The 25164-nt window shown below is 24.3% G+C and overlaps 36 non-coding genes across 36 annotated transcripts; all 36 read left to right on the top strand.

Moving 5' to 3' along the window:
• Positions 1-30: 30 nt before the first annotated feature.
• On the top strand, positions 31-146 carry LOC145757499 (U5 spliceosomal RNA). The gene has a single exon (XR_014285536.1). It is a non-coding gene; the product is annotated as a U5 spliceosomal RNA (small nuclear RNA).
• Positions 147-715: 569 nt separating this feature from the next.
• Positions 716-831, top strand: LOC145757450 (U5 spliceosomal RNA). Its single transcript, XR_014285488.1, has one exon. It is a non-coding gene; the product is annotated as a U5 spliceosomal RNA (small nuclear RNA).
• Positions 832-1400: 569 nt separating this feature from the next.
• Positions 1401-1516, top strand: LOC145757345 (U5 spliceosomal RNA). Its single transcript, XR_014285386.1, has one exon. It is a non-coding gene; the product is annotated as a U5 spliceosomal RNA (small nuclear RNA).
• Positions 1517-2094: 578 nt separating this feature from the next.
• Positions 2095-2210, top strand: LOC145757444 (U5 spliceosomal RNA). The gene has a single exon (XR_014285482.1). It is a non-coding gene; the product is annotated as a U5 spliceosomal RNA (small nuclear RNA).
• Positions 2211-2779: 569 nt separating this feature from the next.
• LOC145757321 (U5 spliceosomal RNA) lies at positions 2780-2895 on the top strand. The gene has a single exon (XR_014285363.1). It is a non-coding gene; the product is annotated as a U5 spliceosomal RNA (small nuclear RNA).
• Positions 2896-3501: 606 nt separating this feature from the next.
• On the top strand, positions 3502-3617 carry LOC145757343 (U5 spliceosomal RNA). Its single transcript, XR_014285384.1, has one exon. It is a non-coding gene; the product is annotated as a U5 spliceosomal RNA (small nuclear RNA).
• A 568-nt stretch (positions 3618-4185) lies between these two features.
• On the top strand, positions 4186-4301 carry LOC145757542 (U5 spliceosomal RNA). The gene has a single exon (XR_014285576.1). It is a non-coding gene; the product is annotated as a U5 spliceosomal RNA (small nuclear RNA).
• Positions 4302-4916: 615 nt separating this feature from the next.
• LOC145757389 (U5 spliceosomal RNA) lies at positions 4917-5032 on the top strand. The gene has a single exon (XR_014285428.1). It is a non-coding gene; the product is annotated as a U5 spliceosomal RNA (small nuclear RNA).
• A 578-nt stretch (positions 5033-5610) lies between these two features.
• On the top strand, positions 5611-5726 carry LOC145757443 (U5 spliceosomal RNA). Its single transcript, XR_014285481.1, has one exon. It is a non-coding gene; the product is annotated as a U5 spliceosomal RNA (small nuclear RNA).
• A 569-nt stretch (positions 5727-6295) lies between these two features.
• LOC145757320 (U5 spliceosomal RNA) lies at positions 6296-6411 on the top strand. Its single transcript, XR_014285362.1, has one exon. It is a non-coding gene; the product is annotated as a U5 spliceosomal RNA (small nuclear RNA).
• A 606-nt stretch (positions 6412-7017) lies between these two features.
• On the top strand, positions 7018-7133 carry LOC145757341 (U5 spliceosomal RNA). Its single transcript, XR_014285382.1, has one exon. It is a non-coding gene; the product is annotated as a U5 spliceosomal RNA (small nuclear RNA).
• Positions 7134-7701: 568 nt separating this feature from the next.
• Positions 7702-7817, top strand: LOC145757541 (U5 spliceosomal RNA). The gene has a single exon (XR_014285575.1). It is a non-coding gene; the product is annotated as a U5 spliceosomal RNA (small nuclear RNA).
• A 615-nt stretch (positions 7818-8432) lies between these two features.
• LOC145757493 (U5 spliceosomal RNA) lies at positions 8433-8548 on the top strand. The gene has a single exon (XR_014285530.1). It is a non-coding gene; the product is annotated as a U5 spliceosomal RNA (small nuclear RNA).
• Positions 8549-9117: 569 nt separating this feature from the next.
• On the top strand, positions 9118-9233 carry LOC145757540 (U5 spliceosomal RNA). Its single transcript, XR_014285574.1, has one exon. It is a non-coding gene; the product is annotated as a U5 spliceosomal RNA (small nuclear RNA).
• A 615-nt stretch (positions 9234-9848) lies between these two features.
• On the top strand, positions 9849-9964 carry LOC145757387 (U5 spliceosomal RNA). Its single transcript, XR_014285426.1, has one exon. It is a non-coding gene; the product is annotated as a U5 spliceosomal RNA (small nuclear RNA).
• Positions 9965-10533: 569 nt separating this feature from the next.
• On the top strand, positions 10534-10648 carry LOC145757646 (U5 spliceosomal RNA). The gene has a single exon (XR_014285673.1). It is a non-coding gene; the product is annotated as a U5 spliceosomal RNA (small nuclear RNA).
• A 606-nt stretch (positions 10649-11254) lies between these two features.
• On the top strand, positions 11255-11370 carry LOC145757528 (U5 spliceosomal RNA). The gene has a single exon (XR_014285563.1). It is a non-coding gene; the product is annotated as a U5 spliceosomal RNA (small nuclear RNA).
• A 609-nt stretch (positions 11371-11979) lies between these two features.
• On the top strand, positions 11980-12095 carry LOC145757516 (U5 spliceosomal RNA). Its single transcript, XR_014285552.1, has one exon. It is a non-coding gene; the product is annotated as a U5 spliceosomal RNA (small nuclear RNA).
• A 609-nt stretch (positions 12096-12704) lies between these two features.
• On the top strand, positions 12705-12820 carry LOC145757514 (U5 spliceosomal RNA). Its single transcript, XR_014285550.1, has one exon. It is a non-coding gene; the product is annotated as a U5 spliceosomal RNA (small nuclear RNA).
• A 609-nt stretch (positions 12821-13429) lies between these two features.
• On the top strand, positions 13430-13545 carry LOC145757489 (U5 spliceosomal RNA). The gene has a single exon (XR_014285526.1). It is a non-coding gene; the product is annotated as a U5 spliceosomal RNA (small nuclear RNA).
• Positions 13546-14145: 600 nt separating this feature from the next.
• On the top strand, positions 14146-14261 carry LOC145757488 (U5 spliceosomal RNA). Its single transcript, XR_014285525.1, has one exon. It is a non-coding gene; the product is annotated as a U5 spliceosomal RNA (small nuclear RNA).
• A 600-nt stretch (positions 14262-14861) lies between these two features.
• Positions 14862-14977, top strand: LOC145757595 (U5 spliceosomal RNA). The gene has a single exon (XR_014285626.1). It is a non-coding gene; the product is annotated as a U5 spliceosomal RNA (small nuclear RNA).
• A 598-nt stretch (positions 14978-15575) lies between these two features.
• LOC145757504 (U5 spliceosomal RNA) lies at positions 15576-15691 on the top strand. Its single transcript, XR_014285541.1, has one exon. It is a non-coding gene; the product is annotated as a U5 spliceosomal RNA (small nuclear RNA).
• A 569-nt stretch (positions 15692-16260) lies between these two features.
• Positions 16261-16376, top strand: LOC145757426 (U5 spliceosomal RNA). The gene has a single exon (XR_014285465.1). It is a non-coding gene; the product is annotated as a U5 spliceosomal RNA (small nuclear RNA).
• A 569-nt stretch (positions 16377-16945) lies between these two features.
• On the top strand, positions 16946-17061 carry LOC145757537 (U5 spliceosomal RNA). Its single transcript, XR_014285572.1, has one exon. It is a non-coding gene; the product is annotated as a U5 spliceosomal RNA (small nuclear RNA).
• Positions 17062-17676: 615 nt separating this feature from the next.
• On the top strand, positions 17677-17792 carry LOC145757386 (U5 spliceosomal RNA). Its single transcript, XR_014285425.1, has one exon. It is a non-coding gene; the product is annotated as a U5 spliceosomal RNA (small nuclear RNA).
• A 569-nt stretch (positions 17793-18361) lies between these two features.
• LOC145757536 (U5 spliceosomal RNA) lies at positions 18362-18477 on the top strand. Its single transcript, XR_014285571.1, has one exon. It is a non-coding gene; the product is annotated as a U5 spliceosomal RNA (small nuclear RNA).
• Positions 18478-19092: 615 nt separating this feature from the next.
• On the top strand, positions 19093-19208 carry LOC145757385 (U5 spliceosomal RNA). The gene has a single exon (XR_014285424.1). It is a non-coding gene; the product is annotated as a U5 spliceosomal RNA (small nuclear RNA).
• A 569-nt stretch (positions 19209-19777) lies between these two features.
• LOC145757480 (U5 spliceosomal RNA) lies at positions 19778-19893 on the top strand. Its single transcript, XR_014285517.1, has one exon. It is a non-coding gene; the product is annotated as a U5 spliceosomal RNA (small nuclear RNA).
• Positions 19894-20499: 606 nt separating this feature from the next.
• LOC145757526 (U5 spliceosomal RNA) lies at positions 20500-20615 on the top strand. The gene has a single exon (XR_014285561.1). It is a non-coding gene; the product is annotated as a U5 spliceosomal RNA (small nuclear RNA).
• A 609-nt stretch (positions 20616-21224) lies between these two features.
• On the top strand, positions 21225-21340 carry LOC145757513 (U5 spliceosomal RNA). The gene has a single exon (XR_014285549.1). It is a non-coding gene; the product is annotated as a U5 spliceosomal RNA (small nuclear RNA).
• A 609-nt stretch (positions 21341-21949) lies between these two features.
• Positions 21950-22065, top strand: LOC145757512 (U5 spliceosomal RNA). The gene has a single exon (XR_014285548.1). It is a non-coding gene; the product is annotated as a U5 spliceosomal RNA (small nuclear RNA).
• A 609-nt stretch (positions 22066-22674) lies between these two features.
• On the top strand, positions 22675-22790 carry LOC145757487 (U5 spliceosomal RNA). The gene has a single exon (XR_014285524.1). It is a non-coding gene; the product is annotated as a U5 spliceosomal RNA (small nuclear RNA).
• A 600-nt stretch (positions 22791-23390) lies between these two features.
• On the top strand, positions 23391-23506 carry LOC145757594 (U5 spliceosomal RNA). The gene has a single exon (XR_014285625.1). It is a non-coding gene; the product is annotated as a U5 spliceosomal RNA (small nuclear RNA).
• Positions 23507-24104: 598 nt separating this feature from the next.
• On the top strand, positions 24105-24220 carry LOC145757454 (U5 spliceosomal RNA). Its single transcript, XR_014285492.1, has one exon. It is a non-coding gene; the product is annotated as a U5 spliceosomal RNA (small nuclear RNA).
• Positions 24221-24789: 569 nt separating this feature from the next.
• On the top strand, positions 24790-24905 carry LOC145757319 (U5 spliceosomal RNA). Its single transcript, XR_014285361.1, has one exon. It is a non-coding gene; the product is annotated as a U5 spliceosomal RNA (small nuclear RNA).
• Positions 24906-25164: the final 259 nt, after the last annotated feature.

Below are 25164 nucleotides of genomic sequence, written 5' to 3'. Positions count from 1 at the left end.
GAAATATACTTCAGTTTCAATAAAAATCTTTTACTCGGACTTTTATTCATATCAAGTAAATCTTTCGCCTTTTACTAAAGATTTCCGTGGATAAGAGTATTTTTGAGTTAATTTTGTTATTGAAAGGCCTACTTTAATTAGTAGGCGCTTTTATCTAAAATTCATTTCTGTTGATTACTGCATTATTTTGTATTTGTTAATGTAATTAACAAGCTATTTTTAGAAATAAAGTAAACTTGAAGAAAAGTTTTATACTTGAGTTTTTAGTGTTTTTTAGGAGACGAAAATTGTTGAACTGAAAAGTGTCTTTGTTCTAGATGTATATTTTTCATCTTTATTATACAAATCGTGTAAATGTTTGTCTTAACCAAAGATATCTGTGAATAGGATTGATTTTGACTTTTTTCTGAAATATTTTTTTTATTTTTAACTGAGATTTAATTAATAATAAAAACCTATTTTAATATTATTGCTAGTTTTTATAATTTAGTAATATTTTAATAAAACTGCTATAATCGAGTGTTTAGCATTGAAAATGCAGTGGCCAAACTTTGACTGCTTATTACAACAAACTTTTTCTTGAAGTTTGTTAAAATTATATTGTTATTTGAGTTTTTGTTAGTGAAGTGTATCTGTTTTAACTTATAACTGATCACAAACACCTCAAATTAATTTATTTAATTGTGAAATTTACTTCAGTTTCAATAAAGATCTTTTACTCGGACTTTTATTCATATCAAGTAAATCTTTCGCCTTTTACTAAAGATTTCCGTGGATAAGAGTATTATTGAGTTTATTTTGTTTTTGAAAGGCCTACTTTAATTAGTAGGCGATTTTATCTAAAATTCATTTTTGTTGATTACTGCATTATTTTGTATTTGTTAATGTAATTAACAAGCTATTTTTAGAAATAAAGTAAACTTGAAGAAAAGTTTTAAACTTGAGTTTTTTGTGTTTTTTAGGAGGTGAAAATTGTTAAACTGAAAAGTGTCTTTGTTCTAGATGTATATTTTTCACCTTTATTATACAAATCGTGTAAGTGTTTGTCTTAACTAAAGATATCTGTGAATAGGATTGATTTTGACTTTTTTCTGAAATATTTTTTTTAATTTTAACTGAGATTTAATTAATAATAAAAACCTTTTTAAATATTATTGCTAGTTTTTATAATTTAGTAATATTTTAATGAAACTGCTATAATCGAGTGTCTAGCATTGAAAATGCAGTGGCCAAACTTTGACTGCTTATTACAACAAACTTTTTCTTGAAGTTCGTTAAAATTATATTGTTATTTGAGTTTTTGTTAGTGAAGTGTATCTGTTTTAACTTATAACTGATCACAAACACCTCAAATTAATTTATTTAATTGTGAAATTTACTTCAGTTTCAATAAAGATCTTTTACTCGGACTTTTATTCATATCGAGTAAATCTTTCGCCTTTTACTAAAGATTTCCGTGGATAAGAGTATTTTTGAGTTTATTTTGTTTTTGAAAGGCCTACTTTAATTAGTAGGCGATTTTATCTAAAATTCATTTTTGTTGATTACTGCATTATTTTGTATTTGTTAATGTAATTAACAAGCTATTTTTAGAAATAAAGTAAACTTGAAGAAAAGTTTTAAACTTGAGTTTTTAGTGTTTTTTAGGAGGCGAAAATTGTTGAACTGAAAAGTGTCTTTGTTCTAGATGTATATTTTTCACCTTTATTAAACAAATCGTGTAAATGTTTGTCTTAACCAAAAATATCTGTGAATAGGATTGATTTTGACTTTTTTCTGAAATATTTTTTTTATTTTTAACTGAGATTTAATTAATAATAAAAACCTTTTTAAATATTATTGCTAGTTTTTATAATTTAGTAATATTTTAATGAAACTGCTTTAATCGAGTGTCTAGCATTAAAAATGCAGTGGCCAAACTTTGACTGCTTATTACAACAAACTTTTTCTTGAAGTTTGTTAAAATTATATTGTTATTTGAGTTTTTGTTAGTGAAATGTATTAAGTGTATCTGTTTTAACTTATAACTGATCACAAACACCACAAATTAATTTATTTAATTGGGAAATATACTTCAGTTTCAATAAAAATATTTTACTCGAACTTTTATTCATATCGAGTAAATCTTTCGCCTTTTACTAAAGATTTCCGTGGATAAGAGTATTTTTGAGTTAATTTTGTTTTTGAAAGGCCTACTTTAATTAGTAGGCGATTTTATCTAAAATTCATTTCTGTTGATTACTGCATTATTTTGTATTTGTTAATGTAATTAACAAGCTATTTTTAGAAATAAAGTAAACTTGAAGAAAAGTTTTAAACTTGAGTTTTTAGTGTTTTTTAGGAGGCGAAAATTGTTGAACTGAAAAGTGTCTTTGTTCTAGATGTATATTTTTCACCTTTATTATACAAATCGTGTAAATGTTTGTCTTAACCAAAGATATCTGTGAATAGGATTGATTTTGACTTTTTTCTGAAATATTTTTTTTATTTTTAACTGAGATTTAATTAATAATAAAAACCTATTTAAATATTATTGCTAGTTTTTATAATTTAGTAATATTTTAATAAAACCGCTATAATGGAGTGTTTAGCATTGAAAATGCAGTGGCCAAACTTTGACTGCTTATTACAACAAACTTTTTCTTGAAGTTTGTTAAAATTATATTGTTATTTGAGTTTTTGTTAGTGAAGTGTATCTGTTTTAACTTATAACTGATCACAAACACCACAAATTAATTTATTTAATTGTGAAATTTACTTCAGTTTCAATAAAAATATTTTACTCGGACTTTTATTCATATCGAGTAAATCTTTCGCCTTTTACTAAAGATTTCCGTGGATAAGAGTATTTTTGAGTTAATTTTGTTTTTGAAAGGCCTACTTTTATTAGTAGGCGATTTTACTTAAAATTCATTTCTGTTGATTACTGCATTATTTTGTATTTGTTGATGTAATTAACAAGCTATTTTTAGAAATAAAGTAAACTTGAAGAAAAGTTTTAAACTTGAGTTTTTAGTGTTTTTTAGGAGGCGAAATTTGTTGAACTGAAAAGTGTATTTGTTCTAGATGTATATTTTTCACCTTTATTATACAAATCGTGTAAAAGTTTGTCTTAACCAAAGATATCTGTGAATAGGATTAATTTTGAGTTACACTTTATTTTAAGTGACCAACTGAAACAAGAGTGTAATTTCTGAAATATTTTTTTATTTTTAACTGAGATTTAATTAATAATAAAAACCCATTTAAATATGATTGCTAGTTTTTATAATTTAGTAATATTTAAATAAAACTGATATAATCGAGTGTCTAGCATTAAAAATGCAGTGGCCAAACTTTGACTACTTATTACAACAAACTTTTCCTTGAAGTTTGTTAAAATTATATTGTTTTTCGAGTTTTTGTTAGTAAAGTGTATCTGTTTTAAGTTATAACTAATAACAAACACCACAAATTAATTTATTTAATTGTGAAATTTAGTTCAGTTTCAATAAAGGTATTTTACTCGGACTTTTATTCATATCGAGTAAATCTTTCGCCTTTTACTAAAGATTTCCGTGGGTAAGAGTATTTTAGAGTTAAATTTGTTTTTGAAAGGCCTACTTTTAATAGTAGGCGATTTTACCTAAAATTCATTTCTGTTTATTACTGCATTGTTTTGTATTTGTTAATGTAATTAACAAGCAATTTTTAGAAATAAAGTAAACTTGAAGAAAAGTTTTAAACTGAGTTTTTAGTGTTTTTTAGGAGGCGAAAATTGTTGAACTGAAAAGTGTCTTTGTTCTAGATGTATATTTTTCACCTTTATTATACAAATCGTGTAAATGTTTGTCTTAACCAAAGATATCTGTGAATAGGATTGATTTTGACTTTTTTCTGAAATATTTTTTTTATTTTTAACTGAGATTTAATTAATAATAAAAACCTATTTAAATATTATTGCTAGTTTTTATAATTTAGTAATATTTTAATAAAACTGCTATAATCGAGTGTTTAGCATTGAAAATGCAGTGGCCAAACTTTGACTGCTTATTACAACAAACTTTTTCTTGAAGTTTGTTAAAATTATATTGTTATTTGAGTTTTTGTTAGTGAAGTGTATCTGTTTTAACTTATAACTGATCACAAACACCACAAATTAATTTATTTAATTGTGAAATATACTTCAGTTTCAATAAAAATACTTTACTCGGACTTTTATTCATATCGAGTAAATCTTTCGCCTTTTACTAAAGATTTCCGTAGATAAGAGTATTTTTGAGTTAATTTTGTTTTTGAAAGTCCTACTTTTATTAGTAGGCGATTTTACTTAAAATTCATTTCTGTTGATTACTGCATTATTTTGTATTTGTTAATGTAATTTACAAGCTATTTTTAGAAATAAAGTAAACTTGAAGAAAAGTTTTAAACTTGAGTTTTTAGTGTTTTTTAGGAGGCGAAAATTGTTGAACTGAAAAGTGTATTTGTTCTAGATGTATATTTTTCACCTTTATTATACAAATCGTGTAAAAGTTTGTCTTAACCAAAGATATCTGTGAATAGGATTAATTTTGAGTTACACTTTATTTTAAGTGACCAACTGAAACAAGAGTGTAATTTCTGAAATATTTTTTTATTTTTAACTGAGATTTAATTAATAATAAAAACCCATTTAAATATGATTGCTAGTTTTTATAATTTAGTAATATTTAAATAAAACTGATATAATCGAGTGTCTAGCATTAAAAATGCAGTGGCCAAACTTTGACTGCTTATTACAACAAACTTTTTCTTGAAGTTTGTTAAAATTATATTGTTATTTAAGTTTTTGTTAGTAAATTGTATTAAGTTTATCTGTTTTAACTTTTAACTGATCACAAACACCATAAATTATATTATTTAATTGCGAAATATACTTCAGTTTCAATAAAAATATTTTACTCGGACTTTTATTCATATCGAGTAAATCTTTCGCCTTTTACTAAAGATTTCCGTGGATAAGAGTATTTTTGAGTTAATTTTGTTTTTGAAAGGCCTACTTTAATTAGTAGGCGATTTTATTTAAAATTCATTTCTGTTGATTACTGCATTATTTTGTATTTGTTAATGTAATTAACAAGCTATTTTTAGAAATAAAGTAAACTTGAAGAAAAGTTTTAAACTTGAGTTTTTAGTGTTTTTTAGGAGGCGAAAATTGTTGAACTGAAAAGTGTCTTTGTTCTAGATGTATATTTTTCACCTTTATTAAACAAATCGTGTAAATGTTTGTCTTAACCAAAAATATCTGTGAATAGGATTGATTTTGACTTTTTTCTGAAATATTTTTTTTATTTTTAACTGAGATTTAATTAATAATAAAAACCTTTTTAAATATTATTGCTAGTTTTTATAATTTAGTAATATTTTAATGAAACTGCTATAATCGAGTGTCTAGCATTAAAAATGCAGTGGCCAAACTTTGACTGCTTATTACAACAAACTTTTTCTTGAAGTTTGTTAAAATTATATTGTTATTTGAGTTTTTGTTAGTGAAATGTATTAAGTGTATCTGTTTTAACTTATAACTGATCACAAACACCACAAATTAATTTATTTAATTGGGAAATATACTTCAGTTTCAATAAAAATATTTTACTCGAACTTTTATTCATATCGAGTAAATCTTTCGCCTTTTACTAAAGATTTCCGTGGATAAGAGTATTTTTGAGTTAATTTTGTTTTTGAAAGGCCTACTTTAATTAGTAGGCGATTTTATCTAAAATTCATTTCTGTTGATTACTGCATTATTTTGTATTTGTTAATGTAATTAACAAGCTATTTTTAGAAATAAAGTAAACTTGAAGAAAAGTTTTAAACTTGAGTTTTTAGTGTTTTTTAGGAGGCGAAAATTGTTGAACTGAAAAGTGTCTTTGTTCTAGATGTATATTTTTCACCTTTATTATACAAATCGTGTAAATGTTTGTCTTAACCAAAGATATCTGTGAATAGGATTGATTTTGACTTTTTTCTGAAATATTTTTTTTATTTTTAACTGAGATTTAATTAATAATAAAAACCTATTTAAATATTATTGCTAGTTTTTATAATTTAGTAATATTTTAATAAAACCGCTATAATGGAGTGTTTAGCATTGAAAATGCAGTGGCCAAACTTTGACTGCTTATTACAACAAACTTTTTCTTGAAGTTTGTTAAAATTATATTGTTATTTGAGTTTTTGTTAGTGAAGTGTATCTGTTTTAACTTATAACTGATCACAAACACCACAAATTAATTTATTTAATTGTGAAATTTACTTCAGTTTCAATAAAAATATTTTACTCGGACTTTTATTCATATCGAGTAAATCTTTCGCCTTTTACTAAAGATTTCCGTGGATAAGAGTATTTTTGAGTTAATTTTGTTTTTGAAAGGCCTACTTTTATTAGTAGGCGATTTTACTTAAAATTCATTTCTGTTGATTACTGCATTATTTTGTATTTGTTAATGTAATTAACAAGCTATTTTTAGAAATAAAGTAAACTTGAAGAAAAGTTTTAAACTTGAGTTTTTAGTGTTTTTTAGGAGGCGAAAATTGTTGAACTGAAAAGTGTATTTGTTCTAGATGTATATTTTTCACCTTTATTATACAAATCGTGTAAAAGTTTGTCTTAACCAAAGATATCTGTGAATAGGATTAATTTTGAGTTACACTTTATTTTAAGTGACCAACTGAAACAAGAGTGTAATTTCTGAAATATTTTTTTATTTTTAACTGAGATTTAATTAATAATAAAAACCCATTTAAATATGATTGCTAGTTTTTATAATTTAGTAATATTTAAATAAAACTGATATAATCGAGTGTCTAGCATTAAAAATGCAGTGGCCAAACTTTGACTGCTTATTACAACAAACTTTTCCTTGAAGTTTGTTAAAATTATATTGTTTTTCGAGTTTTTGTTAGTAAAGTGTATCTGTTTTAAGTTATAACTAATAACAAACACCACAAATTAATTTATTTAATTGTGAAATTTAGTTCAGTTTCAATAAAGGTATTTTACTCGGACTTTTATTCATATCGAGTAAATCTTTCGCCTTTTACTAAAGATTTCCGTGGGTAAGAGTATTTTAGAGTTAAATTTGTTTTTGAAAGGCCTACTTTTAATAGTAGGCGATTTTACCTAAAATTCATTTCTGTTTATTACTGCATTGTTTTGTATTTGTTAATGTAATTAACAAGCAATTTTTAGAAATAAAGTAAACATGAAGAAAAGTTTTAAACTGAGTTTTTAGTGTTTTTTAGGAGGCGAAAATTGTTGAACTGAAAAGTGTCTTTGTTCTAGATGTATATTTTTCACCTTTATTATACAAATCGTGTAAATGTTTGTCTTAACCAAAGATATCTGTGAATAGGATTGATTTTGACTTTTTTCTGAAATATTTTTTTTATTTTTAACTGAGATTTAATTAATAATAAAAACCTATTTAAATATTATTGCTAGTTTTTATAATTTAGTAATATTTTAATAAAACTGCTATAATCGAGTGTTTAGCATTGAAAATGCAGTGGCCAAACTTTGACTGCTTATTACAACAAACTTTTTCTTGAAGTTTGTTAAAATTATATTGTTATTTGAGTTTTTGTTAGTGAAGTGTATCTGTTTTAACTTATAACTGATCACAAACACCACAAATTAATTTATTTAATTGTGAAATATACTTCAGTTTCAATAAAAATATTTTACTCGGACTTTTATTCATATCGAGTAAATCTTTCGCCTTTTACTAAAGATTTCCGTAGATAAGAGTATTTTTGAGTTAATTTTGTTTTTGAAAGTCCTACTTTTATTAGTAGGCGATTTTACTTAAAATTCATTTCTGTTGATTACTGCATTATTTTGTATTTGTTAATGTAATTTACAAGCTATTTTTAGAAATAAAGTAAACTTGAAGAAAAGTTTTAAACTTGAGTTTTTAGTGTTTTTTAGGAGGCGAAAATTGTTGAACTGAAAAGTGTATTTGTTCTAGATGTATATTTTTCACCTTTATTATACAAATCGTGTAAAAGTTTGTCTTAACCAAAGATATCTGTGAATAGGATTAATTTTGAGTTACACTTTATTTTAAGTGACCAACTGAAACAAGAGTGTAATTTCTGAAATATTTTTTTATTTTTAACTGAGATTTAATTAATAATAAAAACCCATTTAAATATGATTGCTAGTTTTTATAATTTAGTAATATTTAAATAAAACTGATATAATCGAGTGTCTAGCATTAAAAATGCAGTGGCCAAACTTTGACTGCTTATTACAACAAACTTTTTCTTGAAGTTTGTTAAAATTATATTGTTATTTAAGTTTTTGTTAGTAAATTGTATTAAGTTTATCTGTTTTAACTTTTAACTGATCACAAACACCACAAATTATATTATTTAATTGCGAAATATACTTCAGTTTCAATAAAAATATTTTACTCGGACTTTTATTCATATCGAGTAAATCTTTCGCATTTTACTAAAGATTTCCGTGGATAAGAGTATTTTTGAGTTAATTTTGTTTTTGAAAGGCCTACTTTAATTAGTAGGCGATTTTATCTAAAATTCATTTCTGTTGATTACTGCATTATTTTGTATTTGTTAATGTAATTAACAAGCTATTTTTAGAAATAAAGTAAACTTGAAGAAAAGTTTTAAACTTGAGTTTTTAGTGTTTTTTAGGAGGTGAAAATTGTTGAACTGAAAAGTGTCTTTGTTCTAGATGTATATTTTTCACCTTTATTATACAAATCGTGTAATTGTTTGTCTTAACCAAAGATATCTGTGAATAGGATTGATTTTGACTTTTTTCTGAAATATTTTTTTTATTTTTAACTGAGATTTAATTAATAATAAAAACCTATTTAAATATTATTGCTAGTTTTTATAATTTAGTAATATTTTAATAAAACTGCTATAATCGAGTGTTTAGCATTAAAAATGCAGTGGCCAAACTTTGACTGCTTATTACAACAAACTTTTTCTTGAAGTTTGTTAAAATTATATTGTTATTTGAGTTTTTGTTAGTGAAGTGTATCTGTTTTAACTTATAACTGATCACAAACACCACAAATTAATTTATTTAATTGTGAAATATACTTCAGTTTCAATAAAAATATTTTACTCGGACTTTTATTCATATCGAGTAAATCTTTCGCCTTTTACTAAAGATTTCCGTAGATAAGAGTATTTTTGAGTTAATTTTGTTTTTGAAAGTCCTACTTTTATTAGTAGGCGATTTTACTTAAAATTCATTTCTGTTGATTACTGCATTATTTTGTATTTGTTAATGTAATTTACAAGCTATTTTTAGAAATAAAGTAAACTTGAAGAAAAGTTTTAAACTTGAGTTTTTAGTGTTTTTTAGGAGGCGAAAATTGTTGAACTGAAAAGTGTATTTGTTCTAGATGTATATTTTTCACCTTTATTATACAAATCGTGTAAAAGTTTGTCTTAACCAAAGATATCTGTGAATAGGATTAATTTTGAGTTACACTTTATTTTAAGTGACCAACTGAAACAAGAGTGTAATTTCTGAAATATTTTTTTATTTTTAACTGAGATTTAATTAATAATAAAAACCCATTTAAATATGATTGCTAGTTTTTATAATTTAGTAATATTTAAATAAAACTGATATAATCGAGTGTCTAGCATTAAAAATGCAGTGGCCAAACTTTGACTGCTTATTACAACAAACTTTTTCTTGAAGTTTGTTAAAATTATATTGTTATTTAAGTTTTTGTTAGTAAATTGTATTAAGTTTATCTGTTTTAACTTTTAACTGATCACAAACACCACAAATTATATTATTTAATTGCGAAATATACTTCAGTTTCAATAAAAATATTTTACTCGGACTTTTATTCATATCGAGTAAATCTTTCGCCTTTTACTAAAGATTTCCGTGGATAAGAGTATTTTTGAGTTAATTTTGTTTTTGAAAGGCCTACTTTAATTAGTAGGCGATTTTATCTAAAATTCATTTCTGTTGATTACTGCATTATTTTGTATTTGTTAATGTAATTAACAAGCTATTTTTAGAAATAAAGTAAACTTGAAGAAAAGTTTTAAACTTGAGTTTTTAGTGTTTTTTAGGAGGTGAAAATTGTTGAACTGAAAAGTGTCTTTGTTCTAGATGTATATTTTTCACCTTTATTATACAAATCGTGTAAATGTTTGTCTTAACCAAAGATATCTGTGAATAGGATTGATTTTGACTTTTTTCTGAAATATTTTTTTTATTTTTAACTGAGATTTAATTAATAATAAAAACCTATTTAAATATTATTGCTAGTTTTTATAATTTAGTAATATTTTAATAAAACTGCTATAATCGAGTGTTTAGCATTGAAAATGCAGTGGCCAAACTTTGACTGCTTATTACAACAAACTTTTTCTTGAAGTTTGTTAAAATTATATTGTTATTTGAGTTTTTGTTAGTGAAGTGTATCTGTTTTAACTTATAACTGATCACAAACACCACAAATTAATTTATTTAATTGTGAAATATACTTCAGTTTCAATAAAAATATTTTACTCGGACTTTTATTCATATCGAGTAATTCTTTCGCCTTTTACTAAAGATTTCCGTGGAAAAGAGTATTTTGAGTTAATTTTGTTTTTGAAAGGCCTACTTTTATTAGTAGGCGATTTTACTTAAAATTCATTTCTGTTGATTACTGCATTATTTTGTATTTGTTAATGTAATTAACAAGCTATTTTTAGAAATAAAGTAAACTTGAAGAAAAGTTTTAAACTTGAGTTTTTAGTGTTTTTTAGGAGGCGAAAATTGTTGAACTGAAAAGTGTATTTGTTCTAGATGTATATTTTTCACCTTTATTATACAAATCGTGTAAAAGTTTGTCTTAACCAAAGATATCTGTGAATAGGATTAATTTTGAGTTACACTTTATTTTAAGTGACCAACTGAAACAAGAGTGTAATTTCTGAAATATTTTTTTATTTTTAACTGAGATTTAATTAATAATAAAAACCCATTTAAATATGATTGCTAGTTTTTATAATTTAGTAATATTTAAATAAAACTGATATAATCGAGTGTCTAGCATTAAAAATGCAGTGGCCAAACTTTGACTGCTTATTACAACAAACATTTCCTTGAAGTTTGTTAAAATTATATTGTTTTTCGAGTTTTTGTTAGTAAAGTGTATCTGTTTTAACTTATAACTGATCACAAACACCACAAATTAATTTATTTAAATGGGAAATATACTTCAGTTTCAATAAAAATATTTTACTCGGACTTTTATTCATATCGAGTAAATCTTTCGCCTTTTACTAAAGATTTCCGTAGATAAGAGTATTTTTGAGTTAATTTGGTTTTTGAAAGTCCTACTTTTATTAGTAGGCGATTTTACTTAAAATTCATTTCTGTTGATTTCTGCATTATTTTGTATTTGTTAATGTAATTTACAAGCTATTTTTAGAAATAAAGTAAACTTGAAGAAAAGTTTTAAACTTGAGTTTTTAGTGTTTTTTAGGAGGCGAAAATTGTTGAACTGAAAAGTGTCTTTGTTCTAGATGTATATTTTTCACCTTTTTTTATACAAATCGTGTAAATGTTTGTCTTAACCAAGGGTATCTGTGAATAGGATTGATTTTGAGTTACACTTTATTTTAAGTGAACAACTGAAACAAAAGTGTAATTTCTGAAATATTTTTTTTATTTTTAACTGAGATTTAAATAAATAATAAAAACCCATTTTAATATTATTGCTAGTTTTTATAATTTAGTAATATTTAAATAAAACTGATATAATCGAGTGTCTAGCATTGAAAATGCAGTGGCCAAACTTTGACTGCTTATTTAAACAAACTTTTCCTTGAAGTTTGTTAAAATTATATTGTTTTTCGAGTTTTTGTTAGTAAAGTGTATCTGTTTTAACTTATAACTGATGACAAACACCACAAATTAATTTATTTAATTGTGAAATATAGTTCAGTTTCAATAAAGGTATTTTACTCTGACTTTTATTCATATCGAGTAAATCTTTCGCCTTTTACTAAAGATTTCCGTAGATAAGAGTATTTTTGAGTTAATTTGGTTTTTGAAAGTCCTACTTTTATTAGTAGGCGATTTTACTTAAAATTCATTTCTGTTGATTACTGCATTATTTTGTATTTGTTAATGTAATTTACAAGCTATTTTTAGAAATAAAGTAAACTTGAAGAAAAGTTTTAAACTTGAGTTTTTAGTGTTTTTTAGGAGGCGAAAATTGTTGAACTGAAAAGTGTCTTTGTTCTAGATGTATATTTTTCACCTTTTTTTATATAAATCGTGTAAATGTTTGTCTTAACCAAGGGTATCTGTGAATAGGATTGATTTTGAGTTACACTTTATTTTAAGTGAACAACTGAAACAAAAGTGTAATTTCTGAAATATTTTTTTTATTTTTAACTGAGATTTAAATGAATAATAAAAACCCATTTTAATATTATTGCTAGTTTTTATAATTTAGTAATATTTAAATAAAACTGATATAATCGAGTGTCTAGCATTGAAAATGCAGTGGCCAAACTTTGACTGCTTATTTAAACAAACTTTTCCTTGAAGTTTGTTAAAATTATATTGTTTTTCGAGTTTTTGTTAGTAAAGTGTATCTGTTTTAACTTATAACTGATGACAAACACCACAAATTAATTTATTTAATTGTGAAATATAGTTCAGTTTCAATAAAGGTATTTTACTCTGACTTTTATTCATATCGAGTAAATCTTTCGCCTTTTACTAAAGATTTCCGTAGATAAGAGTATTTTTGAGTTAATTTGGTTTTTGAAAGTCCTACTTTTATTAGTAGGCGATTTTACTTAAAATTCATTTCTGTTGATTACTGCATTATTTTGTATTTGTTAATGTAATTTACAAGCTATTTTTAGAAATAAAGTAAACTTGAAGAAAAGTTTTAAACTTGAGTTTTTAGTGTTTTTTAGGAGGCGAAAATTGTTGAACTGAAAAGTGTCTTTGTTCTAGATGTATATTTTTCACCTTTTTTTATACAAATCGTGTAAATGTTTGTCTTAACCAAGGGTATCTGTGAATAGGATTGATTTTGAGTTACACTTTATTTTAAGTGAACAACTGAAACAAAAGTGTAATTTCTGAAATATTTTTTTTATTTTTAACTGAGATTTAAATAAATAATAAAAACCCATTTTAATATTATTGCTAGTTTTTATAATTTAGTAATATTTAAATAAAACTGATATAATCGAGTGTCTAGCATTGAAAATGCAGTGGCCAAACTTTGACTGCTTATTTAAACAAACTTTTCCTTGAAGTTTGTTAAAATTATATTGTTTTTCGAGTTTTTGTTAGTAAAGTGTATCTGTTTTAACTTAAAACTAATGACAAACACCACAAATTAATTTATTTAATTGTGAAATATAGTTCAGTTTCAATAAAGGTATTTTACTCTGACTTTTATTCATATCGAGTAAATCTTTCGCCTTTTACTAAAGTTTTCCGTGGATAAGAGTATTTTTGAGTTAATTTTGTTTTTGAAAGACCTACTTTTATTAGTAGGCAATTTTACCTAAAATTCATTTCTGTTTATTACTGCATTGTTTTGTATTTGTTAATGTAATTAACAAGCTATTTTTAGAAATGAAGTAAACTTGAAGAAAAGTTTTAAACTTGAGTTTTTAGTGTTTCTTAGGAGGCGAAAATTGTCGAACTGAAAAGTGTCTTCGTTCTAGATGTATATTTTTCACCTTTTTTTATACAAATCGTGTAAATGTTTGTCTTAACCAAGGGTATCTGTGAATAGGATTGATTTTGAGTTACACTTTATTTTAAGTGAACAACTGAAACAAGAGTGTAATTTCTCAAATATTTTTAACTGAGATTTAAATAAATAATAAAAACCCATTTTAATATTATTGCTAGTTTTTATAATTTAGTAATATTTAAATAAAACTGATATAATCGAGTGTCTAGCATTGAAAATGCAGTGGCCAAACTTTGACTGCTTATTTAAACAAACTTTTCCTTGAAGTTTGTTAAAATTATATTGTTTTTCGAGTTTTTGTTAGTAAAGTGTATCTGTTTTAACTTATAACTGATGACAAACACCACAAATTAATTTATTTAATTGTGAAATATAGTTCAGTTTCAATAAAGGTATTTTACTCTGACTTTTATTCATATCGAGTAAATCTTTCGCCTTTTACTAAAGTTTTCCGTGGATAAGAGTATTTTTGAGTTAATTTTGTTTTTGAAAGACCTACTTTTATTAGTAGGCAATTTTACCTAAAATTCATTTCTGTTTATTACTGCATTGTTTTGTATTTGTTAATGTAATTAACAAGCTATTTTTAGAAATGAAGTAAACTTGAAGAAAAGTTTTAAACTTGAGTTTTTAGTGTTTCTTAGGAGGCGAAAATTGTCGAACTGAAAAGTGTCTTCGTTCTAGATGTATATTTTTCACCTTTTTTTATACAAATCGTGTAAATGTTTGTCTTAACCAAGGGTATCTGTGAATAGGATTGATTTTGAGTTACACTTTATTTTAAGTGAACAACTGAAACAAGAGTGTAATTTCTCAAATATTTTTAACTGAGATTTAAATAAATAATAAAAACCCATTTTAATATTATTGCTAGTTTTTATAATTTAGTAATATTTAAATAAAACTGATATAATCGAGTGTCTAGCATTGAAAATGCAGTGGCCAAACTTTGACTGCTTATTACAACAAACTTTTCCTTGAAGTTTGTTAAAATTATATTGTTTTTCGAGTTTTTGTTAGTAAAGTGTATCTGTTTTAACTTATAACTGATGACAAACACCACAAATTAATTTATTTAATTGTGAAATATAGTTCAGTTTCAATAAAGGTATTTTACTCTGACTTTTATTCATATCGAGTAAATCTTTCACCTTTTACTAAAGTTTTCCGTGGATAAGAGGATTTTAGAGTTAAATTTGTTTTTGAAAGGCCTACTTTTAATAGTAGGCGATTTTACCTAAAATTCATTTCTGTTGATTACTGCATTATTTTGTATTTGTTAATGTAATTAACAAGCTATTTTTAGAAATAAAGTAAACTTGAAGAAAAGTTTTAAACTTGAGTTTTTAGGAGGCAAAAATTGTTGAACTGAAAAGTGTCTTTGTTCTAGATGTATATTTTTCACCTTAATTATACAAATCGTGTAAATGTTTGTCTTAACCAAAGATATCTGTGAATAAGATTGATTTTGAGTTACACTTTATTTTAAGTGACCAACTGAAACAAGAGTGTAATTTCTGAAATATTTTTTTTATTTTTAACTGAGATTTAAATAAATAATAAAAACCCATTTTAATATTATTGCTAGTTTTTATAATTTAGTAATATTTTAATAAAACTGCTATAATCGAGTGTTTAGCATTGAAAATGCAGTGGCCAAACTTTGACTGCTTATTACAACAAACTTTTTCTTGAAGTTTGTTAAAATTATATTGTTATTTGAGTTTTTGTTAGTGAAGTGTATCTGTTTTAACTTATAACTGATCACAAACACCACAAATTAATTTATTTAATTGTGAAATATACTTCAGTTTCAATAAAAATCTTTTACTCGGACTTTTATTCATATCAAGTAAATCTTTCGCCTTTTACTAAAGATTTCCGTGGATAAGAGTATTTTTGAGTTAATTTTGTTATTGAAAGGCCTACTTTAATTAGTAGGCGATTTTATCTAAAATTCATTTCTGTTGATTACTGCATTATTTTGTATTTGTTAATGTAATTAACAAGCTATTTTTAGAAATAAAGTAAACTTGAAGAAAAGTTTTATACTTGAGTTTTTAGTGTTTTTTAGGAGACGAAAATTGTTGAACTGAAAAGTGTCTTTGTTCTAGATGTATATTTTTCACCTTTATTATACAAATCGTGTAAATGTTTGTCTTAACCAAAGATATCTGTGAATAGGATTGATTTTGACTTTTTTCTGAAATATTTTTTTTATTTTTAACTGAGATTTAATTAATAATAAAAACCTATTTTAATATTATTGCTAGTTTTTATAATTTAGTAATATTTTAATAAAACTGCTATAATCGAGTGTCTAGCATTAAAAATGCAGTGGCCAAACTTTGACTGCTTATTACAACAAACTTTTCCTTGAAGTTTGTTAAAATTATATTGTTTTTCGAGTTTTTGTTAGTAAAGTGTATCTGTTTTAAGTTATAACTAATAACAAACACCACAAATTAATTTATTTAATTGTGAAATTTACTTCAGTTTCAATAAAGATCTTTTACTCGGACTTTTATTCATATCGAGTAAATCTTTCGCCTTTTACTAAAGATTTCCGTGGGTAAGAGTATTTTAGAGTTAAATTTGTTTTTGAAAGGCCTACTTTAATTAGTAGGCGATTTTATCTAAAATTCATTTTTGTTGATTACTGCATTATTTTGTATTTGTTAATGTAATTAACAAGCTATTTTTAGAAATAAAGTAAACTTGAAGAAAAGTTTTAAACTTGAGTTTTTTGTGTTTTTTAGGAGGCGAAAATTGTTGAACTGAAAAGTGTCTTTGTTCTAGATGTATATTTTTCACCTTTATTATACAAATCGTGTAAATGTTTGTCTTAACCAAAGATATCTGTGATTAGGATTGATTTTGACTTTTTTCTGAAATATTTTTTTTATTTTTAACTGAGATTTAATTAATAATAAAAACCTATTTAAATATTATTGCTAGTTTTTATAATTTAGTAATATTTTAATAAAACTGCTATAATCGAGTGTTTAGCATTGAAAATGCAGTGGCCAAACTTTGACTGCTTATTACAACAAACTTTTTCTTGAAGTTTGTTAAAATTATATTGTTATTTGAGTTTTTGTTAGTGAAGTGTATCTGTTTTAACTTATAACTGATCACAAACACCACAAATTAATTTATTTAATTGTGAAATATACTTCAGTTTCAATAAAAATATTTTACTCGGACTTTTATTCATATCGAGTAAATCTTTCGCCTTTTACTAAAGATTTCCGTAGATAAGAGTATTTTTGAGTTAATTTTGTTTTTGAAAGTCCTACTTTTATTAGTAGGCGATTTTACTTAAAATTCATTTCTGTTGATTACTGCATTATTTTGTATTTGTTAATGTAATTTACAAGCTATTTTTAGAAATAAAGTAAACTTGAAGAAAAGTTTTAAACTTGAGTTTTTAGTGTTTTTTAGGAGGCGAAAATTGTTGAACTGAAAAGTGTATTTGTTCTAGATGTATATTTTTCACCTTTATTATACAAATCGTGTAAAAGTTTGTCTTAACCAAAGATATCTGTGAATAGGATTAATTTTGAGTTACACTTTATTTTAAGTGACCAACTGAAACAAGAGTGTAATTTCTGAAATATTTTTTTATTTTTAACTGAGATTTAATTAATAATAAAAACCCATTTAAATATGATTGCTAGATTTTATAATTTAGTAATATTTAAATAAAACTGATATAATCGAGTGTCTAGCATTAAAAATGCAGTGGCCAAACTTTGACTGCTTATTACAACAAACTTTTTCTTGAAGTTTGTTAAAATTATATTGTTATTTAAGTTTTTGTTAGTAAATTGTATTAAGTTTATCTGTTTTAACTTTTAACTGATCACAAACACCACAAATTATATTATTTAATTGCGAAATATACTTCAGTTTCAATAAAAATATTTTACTCGGACTTTTATTCATATCGAGTAAATCTTTCGCCTTTTACTAAAGATTTCCGTGGATAAGAGTATTTTTGAGTTAATTTTGTTTTTGAAAGGCCTACTTTAATTAGTAGGCGATTTTATCTAAAATTCATTTCTGCTGATTACTGCATTATTTTGTATTTGTTAATGTAATTAACAAGCTATTTTTAGAAATAAAGTAAACTTGAAGAAAAGTTTTAAACTTGAGTTTTTAGTGTTTTTTAGGAGGTGAAAATTGTTGAACTGAAAAGTGTCTTTGTTCTAGATGTATATTTTTCACCTTTATTATACAAATCGTGTAATTGTTTGTCTTAACCAAAGATATCTGTGAATAGGATTGATTTTGACTTTTTTCTGAAATATTTTTTTTATTTTTAACTGAGATTTAATTAATAATAAAAACCTATTTAAATATTATTGCTAGTTTTTATAATTTAGTAATATTTTAATAAAACTGCTATAATCGAGTGTTTAGCATTGAAAATGCAGTGGCCAAACTTTGACTGCTTATTACAACAAACTTTTTCTTGAAGTTTGTTAAAATTATATTGTTATTTGAGTTTTTGTTAGTGAAGTGTATCTGTTTTAACTTATAACTGATCACAAACACCACAAATTAATTTATTTAATTGTGAAATATACTTCAGTTTCAATAAAAATATTTTACTCGGACTTTTATTCATATCGAGTAAATCTTTCGCCTTTTACTAAAGATTTCCGTAGATAAGAGTATTTTTGAGTTAATTTTGTTTTTGAAAGTCCTACTTTTATTAGTAGGCGATTTTACTTAAAATTCATTTATGTTGATTACTGCATTATTTTGTATTTGTTAATGTAATTTACAAGCTATTTTTAGAAATAAAGTAAACTTGAAGAAAAGTTTTAAACTTGAGTTTTTAGTGTTTTTTAGGAGGCGAAAATTGTTGAACTGAAAAGTGTATTTGTTCTAGATGTATATTTTTCACCTTTATTATACAAATCGTGTAAAAGTTTGTCTTAACCAAAGATATCTGTGAATAGGATTAATTTTGAGTTACACTTTATTTTAAGTGACCAACTGAAACAAGAGTGTAATTTCTGAAATATTTTTTTATTTTTAACTGAGATTTAATTAATAATAAAAACCCATTTAAATATGATTGCTAGTTTTTATAATTTAGTAATATTTAAATAAAACTGATATAATCGAGTGTCTAGCATTAAAAATGCAGTGGCCAAACTTTGACTGCTTATTACAACAAACTTTTTCTTGAAGTTTGTTAAAATTATATTGTTATTTAAGTTTTTGTTAGTAAATTGTATTAAGTTTATCTGTTTTAACTTTTAACTGATCACAAACACCACAAATTATATTATTTAATTGCGAAATATACTTCAGTTTCAATAAAAATATTTTACTCGGACTTTTATTCATATCGAGTAAATCTTTCGCCTTTTACTAAAGATTTCCGTGGATAAGAGTATTTTTGAGTTAATTTTGTTTTTGAAAGGCCTACTTTAATTAGTAGGCGATTTTATCTAAAATTCATTTCTGTTGATTACTGCATTATTTTGTATTTGTTAATGTAATTAACAAGCTATTTTTAGAAATAAAGTAAACTTGAAGAAAAGTTTTAAACTTGAGTTTTTAGTGTTTTTTAGGAGGTGAAAATTGTTGAACTGAAAAGTGTCTTTGTTCTAGATGTATATTTTTCACCTTTATTATACAAATCGTGTAAATGTTTGTCTTAACCAAAGATATCTGTGAATAGGATTGATTTTGACTTTTTTCTGAAATATTTTTTTTATTTTTAACTGAGATTTAATTAATAATAAAAACCTATTTAAATATTATTGCTAGTTTTTATAATTTAGTAATATTTTAATAAAACTGCTATAATCGAGTGTTTAGCATTGAAAATGCAGTGGCCAAACTTTGACTGCTTATTACAACAAACTTTTTCTTGAAGTTTGTTAAAATTATATTGTTATTTGAGTTTTTGTTAGTGAAGTGTATCTGTTTTAACTTATAACTGATCACAAACACCACAAATTAATTTATTTAATTGTGAAATATACTTCAGTTTCAATAAAAATATTTTACTCGGACTTTTATTCATATCGAGTAATTCTTTCGCCTTTTACTAAAGATTTCCGTGGATAAGAGTATTTTTGAGTTAATTTTGTTTTTGAAAGGCCTACTTTTATTAGTAGGCGATTTTACTTAAAATTCATTTCTGTTGATTACTGCATTATTTTGTATTTGTTAATGTAATTAACAAGCTATTTTTAGAAATAAAGTAAACTTGAAGAAAAGTTTTAAACTTGAGTTTTTAGTGTTTTTTAGGAGGCGAAAATTGTTGAACTGAAAAGTGTATTTGTTCTAGATGTATATTTTTCACCTTTATTATACAAATCGTGTAAAAGTTTGTCTTAACCAAAGATATCTGTGAATAGGATTAATTTTGAGTTACACTTTATTTTAAGTGACCAACTGAAACAAGAGTGTAATTTCTGAAATATTTTTTTATTTTTAACTGAGATTTAATTAATAATAAAAACCCATTTAAATATGATTGCTAGTTTTTATAATTTAGTAATATTTAAATAAAACTGATATAATCGAGTGTCTAGCATTAAAAATGCAGTGGCCAAACTTTGACTGCTTATTACAACAAACTTTTCCTTGAAGTTTGTTAAAATTATATTGTTTTTCGAGTTTTTGTTAGTAAAGTGTATCTGTTTTAACTTATAACTGATCACAAACACCACAAATTAATTTATTTAAATGGGAAATATACTTCAGTTTCAATAAAAATATTTTACTCGGACTTTTATTCATATCGAGTAAATCTTTCGCCTTTTACTAAAGATTTCCGTAGATAAGAGTATTTTTGAGTTAATTTGGTTTTTGAAAGTCCTACTTTTATTAGTAGGCGATTTTACTTAAAATTCATTTCTGTTGATTTCTGCATTATTTTGTATTTGTTAATGTAATTTACAAGCTATTTTTAGAAATAAAGTAAACTTGAAGAAAAGTTTTAAACTTGAGTTTTTAGTGTTTTTTAGGAGGCGAAAATTGTTGAACTGAAAAGTGTCTTTGTTCTAGATGTATATTTTTCACCTTTTTTTATACAAATCGTGTAAATGTTTGTCTTAACCAAGGGTATCTGTGAATAGGATTGATTTTGAGTTACACTTTATTTTAAGTGAACAACTGAAACAAAAGTGTAATTTCTGAAATATTTTTTTTATTTTTAACTGAGATTTAAATAAATAATAAAAACCCATTTTAATATTATTGCTAGTTTTTATAATTTAGTAATATTTAAATAAAACTGATATAATCGAGTGTCTAGCATTGAAAATGCAGTGGCCAAACTTTGACTGCTTATTTAAACAAACTTTTCCTTGAAGTTTGTTAAAATTATATTGTTTTTCGAGTTTTTGTTAGTAAAGTGTATCTGTTTTAACTTATAACTGATGACAAACACCACAAATTAATTTATTTAATTGTGAAATATAGTTCAGTTTCAATAAAGGTATTTTACTCTGACTTTTATTCATATCGAGTAAATCTTTCGCCTTTTACTAAAGATTTCCGTAGATAAGAGTATTTTTGAGTTAATTTGGTTTTTGAAAGTCCTACTTTTATTAGTAGGCGATTTTACTTAAAATTCATTTCTGTTGATTACTGCATTATTTTGTATTTGTTAATGTAATTTACAAGCTATTTTTAGAAATAAAGTAAACTTGAAGAAAAGTTTTAAACTTGAGTTTTTAGTGTTTTTTAGGAGGCGAAAATTGTTGAACTGAAAAGTGTCTTTGTTCTAGATGTATATTTTTCACCTTTTTTTATACAAATCGTGTAAATGTTTGTCTTAACCAAGGGTATCTGTGAATAGGATTGATTTTGAGTTACACTTTATTTTAAGTGAACAACTGAAACAAAAGTGTAATTTCTGAAATATTTTTTTTATTTTTAACTGAGATTTAAATGAATAATAAAAACCCATTTTAATATTATTGCTAGTTTTTATAATTTAGTAATATTTAAATAAAACTGATATAATCGAGTGTCTAGCATTGAAAATGCAGTGGCCAAACTTTGACTGCTTATTTAAACAAACTTTTCCTTGAAGTTTGTTAAAATTATATTGTTTTTCGAGTTTTTGTTAGTAAAGTGTATCTGTTTTAACTTTTAACTGATGACAAACACCACAAATTAATTTATTTAATTGTGAAATATAGTTCAGTTTCAATAAAGGTATTTTACTCTGACTTTTATTCATATCGAGTAAATCTTTCGCCTTTTACTAAAGATTTCCGTAGATAAGAGTATTTTTGAGTTAATTTGGTTTTTGAAAGTCCTACTTTTATTAGTAGGCGATTTTACTTAAAATTCATTTCTGTTGATTACTGCATTATTTTGTATTTGTTAATGTAATTTACAAGCTATTTTTAGAAATAAAGTAAACTTGAAGAAAAGTTTTAAACTTGAGTTTTTAGTGTTTTTTAGGAGGCGAAAATTGTTGAACTGAAAAGTGTCTTTGTTCTAGATGTATATTTTTCACCTTTTTTTATACAAATCGTGTAAATGTTTGTCTTAACCAAGGGTATCTGTGAATAGGATTGATTTTGAGTTACACTTTATTTTAAGTGAACAACTGAAACAAAAGTGTAATTTCTGAAATATTTTTTTTATTTTTAACTGAGATTTAAATAAATAATAAAAACCCATTTTAATATTATTGCTAGTTTTTATAATTTAGTAATATTTAAATAAAACTGATATAATCGAGTGTCTAGCATTGAAAATGCAGTGGCCAAACTTTGACTGCTTATTTAAACAAACTTTTCCTTGAAGTTTGTTAAAATTATATTGTTTTTCGAGTTTTTGTTAGTAAAGTGTATCTGTTTTAACTTATAACTGATGACAAACACCACAAATTAATTTATTTAATTGTGAAATATAGTTCAGTTTCAATAAAGGTATTTTACTCTGACTTTTATTCATATCGAGTAAATCTTTCGCCTTTTACTAAAGTTTTCCGTGGATAAGAGTATTTTTGAGTTAATTTTGTTTTTGAAAGACCTACTTTTATTAGTAGGCAATTTTACCTAAAATTCATTTCTGTTTATTACTGCATTGTTTTGTATTTGTTAATGTAATTAACAAGCTATTTTTAGAAATGAAGTAAACTTGAAGAAAAGTTTTAAACTTGAGTTTTTAGTGTTTCTTAGGAGGCGAAAATTGTCGAACTGAAAAGTGTCTTCGTTCTAGATGTATATTTTTTACCTTTTTTTATACAAATCGTGTAAATGTTTGTCTTAACCAAGGGTATCTGTGAATAGGATTGATTTTGAGTTACACTTTATTTTAAGTGAACAACTGAAACAAGAGTGTAATTTCTCAAATATTTTTAACTGAGATTTAAATAAATAATAAAAACCCATTTTAATATTATTGCTAGTTTTTATAATTTAGTAATATTTAAATAAAACTGATATAATCGAGTGTCTAGCATTGAAAATGCAGTGGCCAAACTTTGACTGCTTATTACAACAAACTTTTCCTTGAAGTTTGTTAAAATTATATTGTTTTTCGAGTTTTTGTTAGTAAAGTGTATCTGTTTTAACTTATAACTGATGACAAACACCACAAATTAATTTATTTAATTGTGAAATATAGTTCAGTTTCAATAAAGGTATTTTACTCTGACTTTTATTCATATCGAGTAAATCTTTCACCTTTTACTAAAGTTTTCCGTGGATAAGAGGATTTTAGAGTTAAATTTGTTTTTGAAAGGCCTACTTTTAATAGTAGGCGATTTTACCTAAAATTCATTTCTGTTGATTACTGCATTATTTTGTATTTGTTAATGTAATTAACAAGCTATTTTTAGAAATAAAGTAAACTTGAAGAAAAGTTTTAAACTTGAGTTTTTAGGAGGCAAAAATTGTTGAACTGAAAAGTGTCTTTGTTCTAGATGTATATTTTTCACCTTAATTATACAAATCGTGTAAATGTTTGTCTTAACCAAAGATATCTGTGAATAAGATTGATTTTGAGTTACACTTTATTTTAAGTGACCAACTGAAACAAGAGTGTAATTTCTGAAATATTTTTTTTATTTTTAACTGAGATTTAAATAAATAATAAAAACCCATTTTAATATTATTGCTAGTTTTTATAATTTAGTAATATTTTAATAAAACTGCTATAATCGAGTGTTTAGCATTGAAAATGCAGTGGCCAAACTTTGACTGCTTATTACAACAAACTTTTTCTTGAAGTTTGTTAAAATTATATTGTTATTTGAGTTTTTGTTAGTGAAGTGTATCTGTTTTAACTTATAACTGATCACAAACACCACAAATTAATTTATTTAATTGTGAAATATACTTCAGTTTCAATAAAAATCTTTTACTCGGACTTTTATTCATATCAAGTAAATCTTTCGCCTTTTACTAAAGATTTCCGTGGATAAGAGTATTTTTGAGTTAATTTTGTTTTTGAAAGGCCTACTTTAATTAGTAGGCGATTTTATCTAAAATTCATTTCTGTTGATTACTGCATTATTTTGTATTTGTTAATGTAATTAACAAACTATTTTTAGAAATAAAGTAAACTTGAAGAAAAGTTTTAAACTTGAGTTTTTAGTGTTTTTTAGGAGGCGAAAATTGTTGAACTGAAAAGTGTCTTTGTTCTAGATGTATATTTTTCACCTTTATTATACAAATCGTGTAAATGTTTGTCTTAACCAAAGATATCTGTGAATAGGATTGATTTTGACTTTTTTCTGAAATATTTTTTTTATTTTTAACTGAGATTTAATTAATAATAAAAACCTATTTAAATATTATTGCTAGTTTTTATAATTTAGTAATATTTTAATAAAACCGCTATAATGGAGTGTTTAGCATTGAAAATGCAGTGGCCAAACTTTGACTGCTTATTACAACAAACTTTTTCTTGAAGTTTGTTAAAATTATATTGTTATTTGAGTTTTTGTTAGTGAAGTGTATCTGTTTTAACTTATAACTGATCACAAACACCACAAATTAATTTATTTAATTGTGAAATATACTTCAGTTTCAATAAAAATATTTTACTCGGACTTTTATTCATATCGAGTAAATCTTTCGCCTTTTACTAAAGATTTCCGTGGATAAGAGTATTTTTGAGTTAATTTTGTTTTTGAAAGGCCTACTTTTATTAGTAGGCGATTTTACTTAAAATTCATTTCTGTTGATTACTGCATTATTTTGTATTTGTTAATGTAATTAACAAGCTATTTTTAGAAATAAAGTAAACTTGAAGAAAAGTTTTAAACTTGAGTTTTTAGGAGGCAAAAATTGTTGAACTGAAAAGTGTCTTTGTTCTAGATGTATATTTTTCACCTTAATTATACAAATCGTGTAAATGTTTGTCTTAACCAAAGATATCTGTGAATAAGATTGATTTTGAGTTACACTTTATTTTA

Source organism: Corella eumyota, chromosome 6 (assembly GCF_963082875.1).
Source record: "Corella eumyota chromosome 6, kaCorEumy4.1, whole genome shotgun sequence".
Classification (NCBI taxonomy): domain Eukaryota; kingdom Metazoa; phylum Chordata; class Ascidiacea; order Phlebobranchia; family Corellidae; genus Corella; species Corella eumyota.
This window is presented reverse-complemented; position numbering and strand designations above follow the sequence as displayed.